The sequence below is a fragment of the Stegodyphus dumicola genome, chromosome 1, assembly GCF_044657685.1.
Source record: "Stegodyphus dumicola isolate Sdum_Otavi_A_Nest chromosome 1, ASM4465768v1".
NCBI lineage: Eukaryota > Metazoa > Arthropoda > Arachnida > Araneae > Eresidae > Stegodyphus > Stegodyphus dumicola.
The window spans coordinates 112,397,636-112,407,038 of NC_140768.1; the positions used below are offsets into that span (position 1 = coordinate 112,397,636).

At 33.6% G+C, this 9,403-nt stretch overlaps 1 non-coding gene across 1 annotated transcript; it reads right to left on the reverse strand.

The window, feature by feature from the left end:
- Positions 1–4,107: 4,107 nt before the first annotated feature.
- Positions 4,108–4,180, reverse strand: TRNAV-UAC (transfer RNA valine (anticodon UAC)). Its single transcript has one exon. It is a non-coding gene; the product is annotated as a tRNA-Val (tRNA).
- Between the last annotated feature and the right edge of the window lie 5,223 nt (positions 4,181–9,403).

A 9,403-nucleotide genomic window follows, 5' to 3' on the forward strand; every position in this document is an offset into this window, starting at 1 on the left:
TTCGGCCAGGGCCAATGGGCTGAAGTTCCTCTGTGCTGTGCATCTGCAAAATCTTGAGAGGGATAATCTATAAATTATAAACTTTCTTAACACAAATATATTTAATGAAGACGTTAACGGTTACATAATTTTTACATAATGAAAGGGTTAAATATTCGCACGCTCTCAGTCCAGAGTTCTCGTGATCTCTAGCGAGAGTTCATAGTTCGAGATGACGTCACTCAGCCATCGGATCTCAGCAAGAGTTGAGTTGCAACATGTATAGCCACATAAGATAATAAGCGATTATGTGTAATCTTTAATTGTCCTCTTTCACACTAATGCACAATTATAATTCTCAGTGTATGATTTCTATCAACGTACAGGTATCCAAATGTATCATTTCTATTGATGTGTGCATAGCCCAGTAGAATAATACATGATTATGTGTTATCAATAATCGTCATCTATCGTATTAATGTGCAAGTATTATTATCAGTGTATCATTTCTATTAATATATGGGTGTCTAGATTTCAAATCTATTAATGTATGCATGCCATATAGGATAATGCATGATTCTCCGTTATCATTAGTTGCCATCTTCCGTATTAATCTGCAAGTATCATCATCAGTGTAACATTTCTATTAATGTATAAGTGTTTAAGTGTATCGCGTCATGTTTGGCTACGTAGGATACTACACGATTATGTGTAATCTTTAATTGTCATCTATCATTCTCAGCGTGTCATTTCTATCAACGTTTAGGTGTTTAAATGTTTCAGTCCTATCGATGTATGCACAGCCAAGTAGGATAATACATGATTATGTGGTTACATTTATCCTCATCATTCGTATTACTGTGCAAGTGTCATTATCAGAATATCATTGCTGTTAATGTATAAGTGTTTATGTATATCATTTCTCGTAGTTTATGTATAGCCATACGGTATGATACACGATTACGTATAATTATTATATGCCATCTTCTGCATTACTGCACAAGTAACATTATCAGTGTATAATTTTTATTAACGTATAAGTGTTTATCGTTTGCTTGTCTCATTAACTACTTAGGCCAATGTATATATGTATCCAATGTACCTATGCCAGCCAATGTACCTATGTATGTAAATTTTTATTAATTGTAGTATGTTGAAGCAAGCATATATGCAAACGCCTTTGTTTGGCCACGTCAAAAATCTCATATTCTGCATTAACAAATTCCCGATTCGTGTTGCTCTAGATAGGTGTGGGTACCGGAAGACACCCGATTTGTCATACAAAGCCGTCCGGGCCCTGCATTCACCTGTCACCTGCACGTAGGTACAGACTAAAAGGACTCCTATTCCAAAACGGATTGCGAAATGGATTGAAAATAGCCATTTTCGTGACATTTTCACATACGTACGTATGTATCTCACATAACTCAAAAACGATGAGCCGTAAAACGTTGAAATTTTGGATATGGGACCGCTATAACATCTCTCTTTGTGCACCTGTCTTTTATATTGTAATCGACAGTACCAGTATATGCATATACTCATCATTGTTACCCGGCTTAAAAGTCCTTACTCGGACTTTATTTTTGCAATCATTGGTCGTAATCATATACTTGCAATTTTAGAAGTGTTTTAAATGACGAAAATATTCATGTTTTGGCAATTTCAAATCTAAAATAAATTAATTTTGGACAAGTAACGAAACGACTCCCGTACGACAAAAATGGACCGGAATATTTAATTTCAAAATTCGTAATGTTGGAAGTCATTTTCAACTTTCTTTGATGGATCGGTTGCTTAAGTTGGATTAATTCGAGGAAATAAATATCAATGAAGTGCGGCCAAAAATGTGTATAATATAATAGGCGTACAAGGAAGTCATGTGGTGTCCACATCAGACTTTTTTAAGCTTTATTTCCCTAAGGTGGTATGTGGCTCCACCCCCTCCCCAAAAAAGAAAAAATTATCAGGGTTCCGTGAGTCCTCAAAGTTTGAAGACCGCTGCCTTGCGTACTTTGGCATATTCTAAATAATCTAATCAATATACATTTGTTTATCAATGGTCTTTGAAATATTTACATTAGAAATGGTCGTTATGAGAGAGATTAGTATTTAAGACACAATAACACGCCGAACAAATACTAATTCAGAAGTCAAACAACAAAAATCAGCGTTTTTGAAAATATAATGCTGATTTTTGTTGTTTGACTTCTGAATTGGGTTAGTATTTATTTATCCAGATTGCTTCGCAATATTTTGTTAAATTTTACAGCAATAAAATTGTTACTCTCATCATAACTGTTCCATCTTACGAAGGGCTTATCAATGCTATTGCTATTAATGAATAAAGTAAACTCGAGGTTATAAATTTAAAACCATCAAACAAGTAACAAATAAATAAATATTTTAAATACTTAAGTAAATAAAATAAATAAAAATCTAAAATAAAAGAAAATCTGAAAGGTTCAAATTTTAAATTACATCCAAAGGGGCGTTTTTTTTAACATTTTGTGTGATACCTTTATTTATTAAATATCACGTTCTTCGAACTTAAACCATAAAATTCAGTTCAAGAGCAATATCACAAAATAATTTTAAATTCAGCATATCCTTTAAAATTTCCTATCCACAGTCTCATGCGCTGGAGATAAAAATGATTTCTCTGTACAACGTTGCAATCCTCCCTCTGAAATCCTTGAGTTTGTTAAGTTTTACAAAATATGAAATCGGTAATAAAACAATTTCAAATTTGGGCTTCCTGGTGCCCATATTCACAGTAGGATTACGTCATTCAAAATTGGATGGCTCTAGGTACCGTTGTTTTATCCCAATGCGAGAAATGTACATAGATTCTTCATTATTTAATTTCTTCAAATATAATACAGGGCGATACTATTTGGTGGCAACAGTTTGAAAAGTGAAACGGACATTGACAGTGATTCGACGCAAAATCGCAAAACGAAAACAATAGTCCCTCAGGGACAAAACCCCTTTGGACTAGTAATAATAAAAGATCAGAAAGTATTCAGATTTTAAAGTCGCAATATTGTCGCTCTTGCTTGAGTTTATCATTCTGCTCTTCTATTAATACACTTTTTTTTTGGGGGGGCGCCTCTTTTTTATTAAACATCACGTTCTTCAACAGCATTCAGATATTCAAATAAAATTCAACATCAGAATCACAAAATATATATTTGAAAACAAGTTTTCTTAAGAATTCCCGGCCCAGTGTTAAGTATTGCCATATATTTTTTTTTATTTCTTGAAAAATAGTACATGTAACTATTACATTTCGCGGCAACACTCTTTTATTTGAAAAGGGATACGAATACAAAAGGCAAGATCAAGGCTAATTAGACCGCTGGTGATAATGAAACCTTTATGAATGATTTACTCAAGTAACAATAATTAACCCTCAAAAATAAAATCATAGTTTTTAACTGCAAAAAATTTCGATTTTAATGAATGTGAACGCTTCACGTGCTGATGCAATTTTTTAATAAACGACATGCAATTTACAAAAAAATTCATGCATTTTAAAAAAATATTATGGATGTTTAAAATAAATAAAAAATATTATTGATTTTTAAAATACATTAAAAATAATGTTAGCATATTTGTCCCCTCATATTTATTTTATATCTTCCTTATCACATGATGAAGCTTTATATTAATACACAATAAATTATCAATTTTATTTATTTATTTATTTTGGGTAATCAGTGTGATCTTGATTATGTTGATCAATTGTCGATGCATAGTTTGCTATCGACGCCCAGTCAACCTCTTACTGAGGAAAATAATTACAAACTAGTATTCATCTCATTATCGATTTACATCTGTATTTATATCCAGACTACGAAGTAAAATAAATAACTGAAGGCCAAATAAAATAAATAAATAAAATGAAAAAGAAGGGAAAAAATTTAATTAATTATTCTAATAGTTAAGGTATTTAAAACTCAAAGTAACCTTTCCGTTTTAGAAGTACACATAATAGAAAGAAATACCTTTTTTCCTTGACATTCACTAATGAGATTTCAACAAGAATTAAGTTGAACAAATAAAAGTACAATAAGAAACGACAAAATATTTTTTCTACTCATAAAATGATATTAAAAGAACACCTGGTTCCGCCCGGGATCGAACCGGGGACCTTCTGCGTGTAAAGCAGACGTGATAACCACTACACCACGGAACCATGGACGTTTTGGGTCTAAAATACTATAAAAGCAAAATTCATTCTTTTGATCACCTTTCTCTTTTTACTTTTAAATTTACACGTAAATCCTTTAGGATTTTATTTGTAACAGCATATTTAATGATTCATGAATTAATTCATATTTTAGGAACTCAACAGTACTATAACTAACTATAAGGTTGAAAAAATTCTCCCTAATTTTATTTCTTGGTTGAGGAATGGAAGATTGCATGATGCATAGTTGTTTTAATTTTGGTCAGACGATTTTACGTTTTTTTTTAACACACAGAAAAGCATTAAACGGTTCAACTTTCAGCGAATATTAAAAAAGTTCCAAATGGGAGCGTAGCTGCCTCACTCGACACTAGATGGCAATAGTATCGATTATTTTAACTTCGCTCTCTCGCTCTATTGATTCGTGAGAACGGAAAAGGCATTCCAAAAAAAACCAAAGAGGAAAATATGCTATTTCCTCATCCTCACTTTTTAGAAATTATATTTTTCCTAGATCATTCTTTATTAAAGAAATTCATATTTTTTATAAATATTTTCGCCATAATTAATAACATAATCGCCTTTCGCAAGTACTGAAATTAAAGTTTAAAAAAAATTTAGACTGTAAATTTGTGGAATTGACTATAGTAGGGGTTCTCAACCAGGGTAGAATTCCCCTGCCTTCAATAGATTGAATTTCATAGTTTTAGGGGGGCGTATGCGGTCAAATTTTAATTTAGCTGTTAAGAATTTAGTTTTAATTTACGAATATTAAAAAAAAAAAAAAAAAAAAAACACTTTTGTTCAGGTTTTGCTATTTATTAACGTTTTGTATGTTTCTACTTTTTAACTTGTAAAATACCTTAAAAAATCATCTAAATCTAGTTAAATATTTCAAGTTTTGGAAAGAAGGAGGGGAAGGTTCTTGAGTGCATGGAACAAAAAAGAGAACTTCTGGTCTATAGTTTTAAACTGAGTAGCCCATTATGATGTGACAAATGCACAAAAATATCATTCTAGCCTGAACATTAATGACAGGAGAAATACTGTATTTCTTTAGCACTGGTTCAGCACAAGAGTTTTTAAAGCAAGCTGTGTACATCTGTGCAACTCAATACTGTTAAGTTACAAAGAACATATATTTTTATTATAAATATGTATATATATATATGAGGATTTTAATGACTTCAGCTAGTGCAATTTTGCTCCCATAATAATACAAATGAAAAATTGCGTTTATTGCTTTTATATTGTATAGATTGTTATTTCTTTTTACACATGGATTTTTCTGATTAAATTTAAAGTATAAATATATTACGCTTTGCCGAAGGGCAACACACTACTTTTAAATAGTCAGAATTTGTTGATCAAAACGTCATTAAATTCTCACAAAATATGAAATAAATATTTGAAATTTAAATGCAGTTCAAAATTTAAAATAGGCTTCAAGGTGCATATTTTCAGGTCGAGAACAACGCTTGTTGGGAATTTGGTGGCCTAGGTACCGCCATTTTTTCGCAATACGAGGAACATATTTACATGCATACATACATTGTTACTTATATATATATGTGTGTAAGATAAAAAAGTACGTAAATCTAAATTATAATTTGAATTAGCAGTAGCCCCTTAATGCTTAATTTTAATTTGTATATTTTCCTTCTCTATTCTAAAAATAGTAATAACTTTTTCTGAACAGCGTCATTTCGTGACAAATCCATAGCACATGACTCTTGCGTAACGCTGGGGATGCAAATGGAACTAAAACAGATAATAATAATTTTGCAGCATTATAAAATATCCAGTCAAAAACACTGAAACCAAAACTAATTCATTCTGAACACAAGGGAACTGTTGATTCTACCTCTGCTGCCACAAAGACTGCTGCTTCCTGCTTTCCCTTCTTTCGCAAAACAATATTAAAAATGTGATTGTTCTGGAACAGGAAAGATTAATGTACTAAGTATTTGTGGCCGCAAACATCAATCAAAATAAAAATGAATATATAATATGCCTCGGCTGACAAGCTTGTTCTGCATTATAGATCAACATCTCAGTATCTAAGCAATCAACATTCCCACAACATTAAATACATACAGACAGATTCTTCTTTATTTAATGATAGCGATGAACACTGAACTTGTGTCTGAATACCAAAATGCAACTGAAATGGCCATACCAGGCGATAGAATATTTGAACTGGAAAAAAGGCCTAATCCTGGCTTTGAATATTCCACCAGCGTCTGAGCGGTACAGTCGCTGAATACTGGTAGTTCGGTCTAGATTCGATTCCGGACGAACGGGCTGTTCGCATGGACGTTTTCGTGAATTTTCCCATGTGCGACGAGGATAAAATCCAGTATTGTATAAAAAGCCATCCATGAAGGTATTCCTTCCCTTAGGCAGCATGCTCTCACGTGCTTTGCCATAATCGAATGAACAAAATGAAAGCCAGCCTTGTTTGCTATTCGACACTTAAAAGACACTTAGAAGATAACAGTATATGTTTCCTGAGTTATGCTTTAGATGGTAGAGGTCCTGTGATAAGAAGTACTGTTCTTTTGTTATTCCCTCTCCTTTTAAGTTGCATCCATGAAAGGATGCAACATGACCTAACCCCGTATCTGGTACCAATGCAGTTTCTAAAAACCTCTTCACATAGTTCAAAAGGCTTGTTTTTGTATTCTATGAATAGTGTTTTTCCTTATGACTAGCAGTCAGAACTAGAAAGACATTAACAGACTCGATCCTCGATTCATGTTGATGAGGGATACATTCATCAGACCGGTGTAAAAGAAAATGGTATTTATTTGACTACACCACTCAGTGGCAATATTTAGAAGTTCAATTTTGATGTTGTAAGCAGAAGCAATGCTCGATGCCTGAAAAATTCAAAATGCTGTTTCTGTCATATAAGCAGTATATCGATTTACGAACCTAAGTTTAGCAACCTTAGCCGCAGCATTCATTCATAACGAGCCCTGAGGCTCTGTTGAGTTCAATTGGGATCAGCGTCGTCGTTGCCCTGTCCTAACCTGGCTGCCTCTTTCCTTAACGAAAGGTGGGCAGTAGTCATTTCTCCCATTGGTGGCTAATGAGCCAATGTGCTATATCTCGCTAATTAGACCTTTGACTGGACTACCCATGAAAAACTCCAGAATTATTGCAAGTTTAGAGACAAAATAACTCTTTTTTCTTGTACCAACACTGCATCTAACTTGTACCAAAGTCACCCAAATTACTACATTTTGGGTAATCTGGGTCCATTAGCAACACTGAGTCCATTTAAGGGCGTCTGCGATGATTTTCGAAAGTCCAGATGTTCATTTACATAGAGTTTGACTAGCGAATTTTAAGTCTGAATTCTCTCCATATTGTTTCTAGAGTGCCAATCATAGCTGGATAACAACTAAGCAAAATAGAGTTTAAATTTGATTTGGTTCAAAAGCCGAAGATTCCTCGTGTGTATATAGACTTTGAGTTCTTCCCATACTGTTTTTAAATTGCCGATCACAGCTGGATAACAACTAAGAAAAAGGAGCGTGTGCTTAGAGTATCAAGGAAAGGGGCCACCACAAAAAGGTACTTATGGACTCAGAAAAGGGATACCACAAGGATTCACAAAAGACTCAGGAAAGGGATAGTCAGGATACCACAAGGATTTCTTACTGTCGGTTTACCAAGGAACGTAGGTACAACTAAACCGAGACCAAGAAAGAACGAATGGGGGGGGGGAGGATAGCGCAAATGTTTCCAATGCTTCGGGTCTCTAAATGTCTTAATCCAGCCCTAGTGCCAATACATACTTTCTATCACTATTGTTTCCAGTATTCTTATCGTGGAATGCATACATAACTACTATATCGCAGATTTCATCTTAGACCTGGTGAAAAACGTTCAATTATCCGCAGAGTTTTCTTCGCATTTTACATATTTTTATTTATTTATTTATGAGTAATTTTAGTTCAGTACTAGCATGAACGGGTAAGTTTCCCATCTTTCTGCTCAATCACCGTTTTTCTTTAATTAGCCAGCGTGTCATTTTTATGCCAAATGTTTTCCGTAACTAATTGCTCAAAACGAATTTTCTCACGAACTGCACATTTGTTTCCATCGAGGCACGAATTAAATTTTGATTTATGCAACCACCATCTGCTTTTTATGACGGAAACCAAACACGGTTTCCTGGCACGCCGATTTGTAGCTCGTTAGAATGAATCGGATTCGCATCAAGCGTTTCCACAGGTCGAAGTTCGGCGGCATAACTTACGGCCAGATGCAACAACCTACGCATTTCGACCCACGTCATGCACATGTGAACCCCGCTCCAGACTTGCAGAACACTTGGCTGTTGAGAGATAAATTTGACATTAGCTAATTATTTATTTAGTTATTTTGATATTTGCCCCCTTATTAAGCCTTGAAGAATTTTCATGCGTTTTAGGGATCAAACTGGAACAGTAATATTTTCTTGCGGCGGCCAGCTTTCTAAGCACATTGGTACCTCGGTATACGTCATTAATCTATTCAAGATCATTGGACTGAAAAAAACTGGCTAACTGAAAGTTTCCCAAACGAACTTTTCCAGTAAGAAATAAAGGGGAAAATAATTAGTCCGTTCATCCTGTTTGTAACACTGTTTAATACTGAAATCCAAATGCAGTAAAATATATACCGTATATAAATGAAGCACAGGCATATCATACGGTACGTAAATGTTTGTCAGCTATCCTGATAGGCAGTTTCTCAACATGCTGCAATGTCTCTGATCTTTGGTAATTGCTTTCATCCCATTCGCAATGTTAGCTAATTGAATAGCGCCTTTGTTTTTCACAATCGTAGACGTCATCATACTGGGCATACACTATGCCAATGGTCTCAAATCGGCCGCAAATATATTTCAGTTATGGTCAGCCAATGGTCTGCGGCCTGCAAATATATTTCAGTTATGTATTTGCTGCAAACATGTTATTGCAAATATTTCCAAATTTTAATTATTTTAAGTCCAAATTTGCATTTGAATTAAAAATGAACATGAATTACGCACTAGAAAATATATAAATGCAGCTAAGTAATTTATACTGTGACTTGAATCCTATTCAGAGCTTTGTAGATACAGATTTTTATAATTTTTATTTATACTCAAAGGCGAGCTTTTATAATTTTTATTTAAAAATAATAATATTAAGTTTATAATTTATAATTTTTATTTTTAGTCAAAAAGTAACT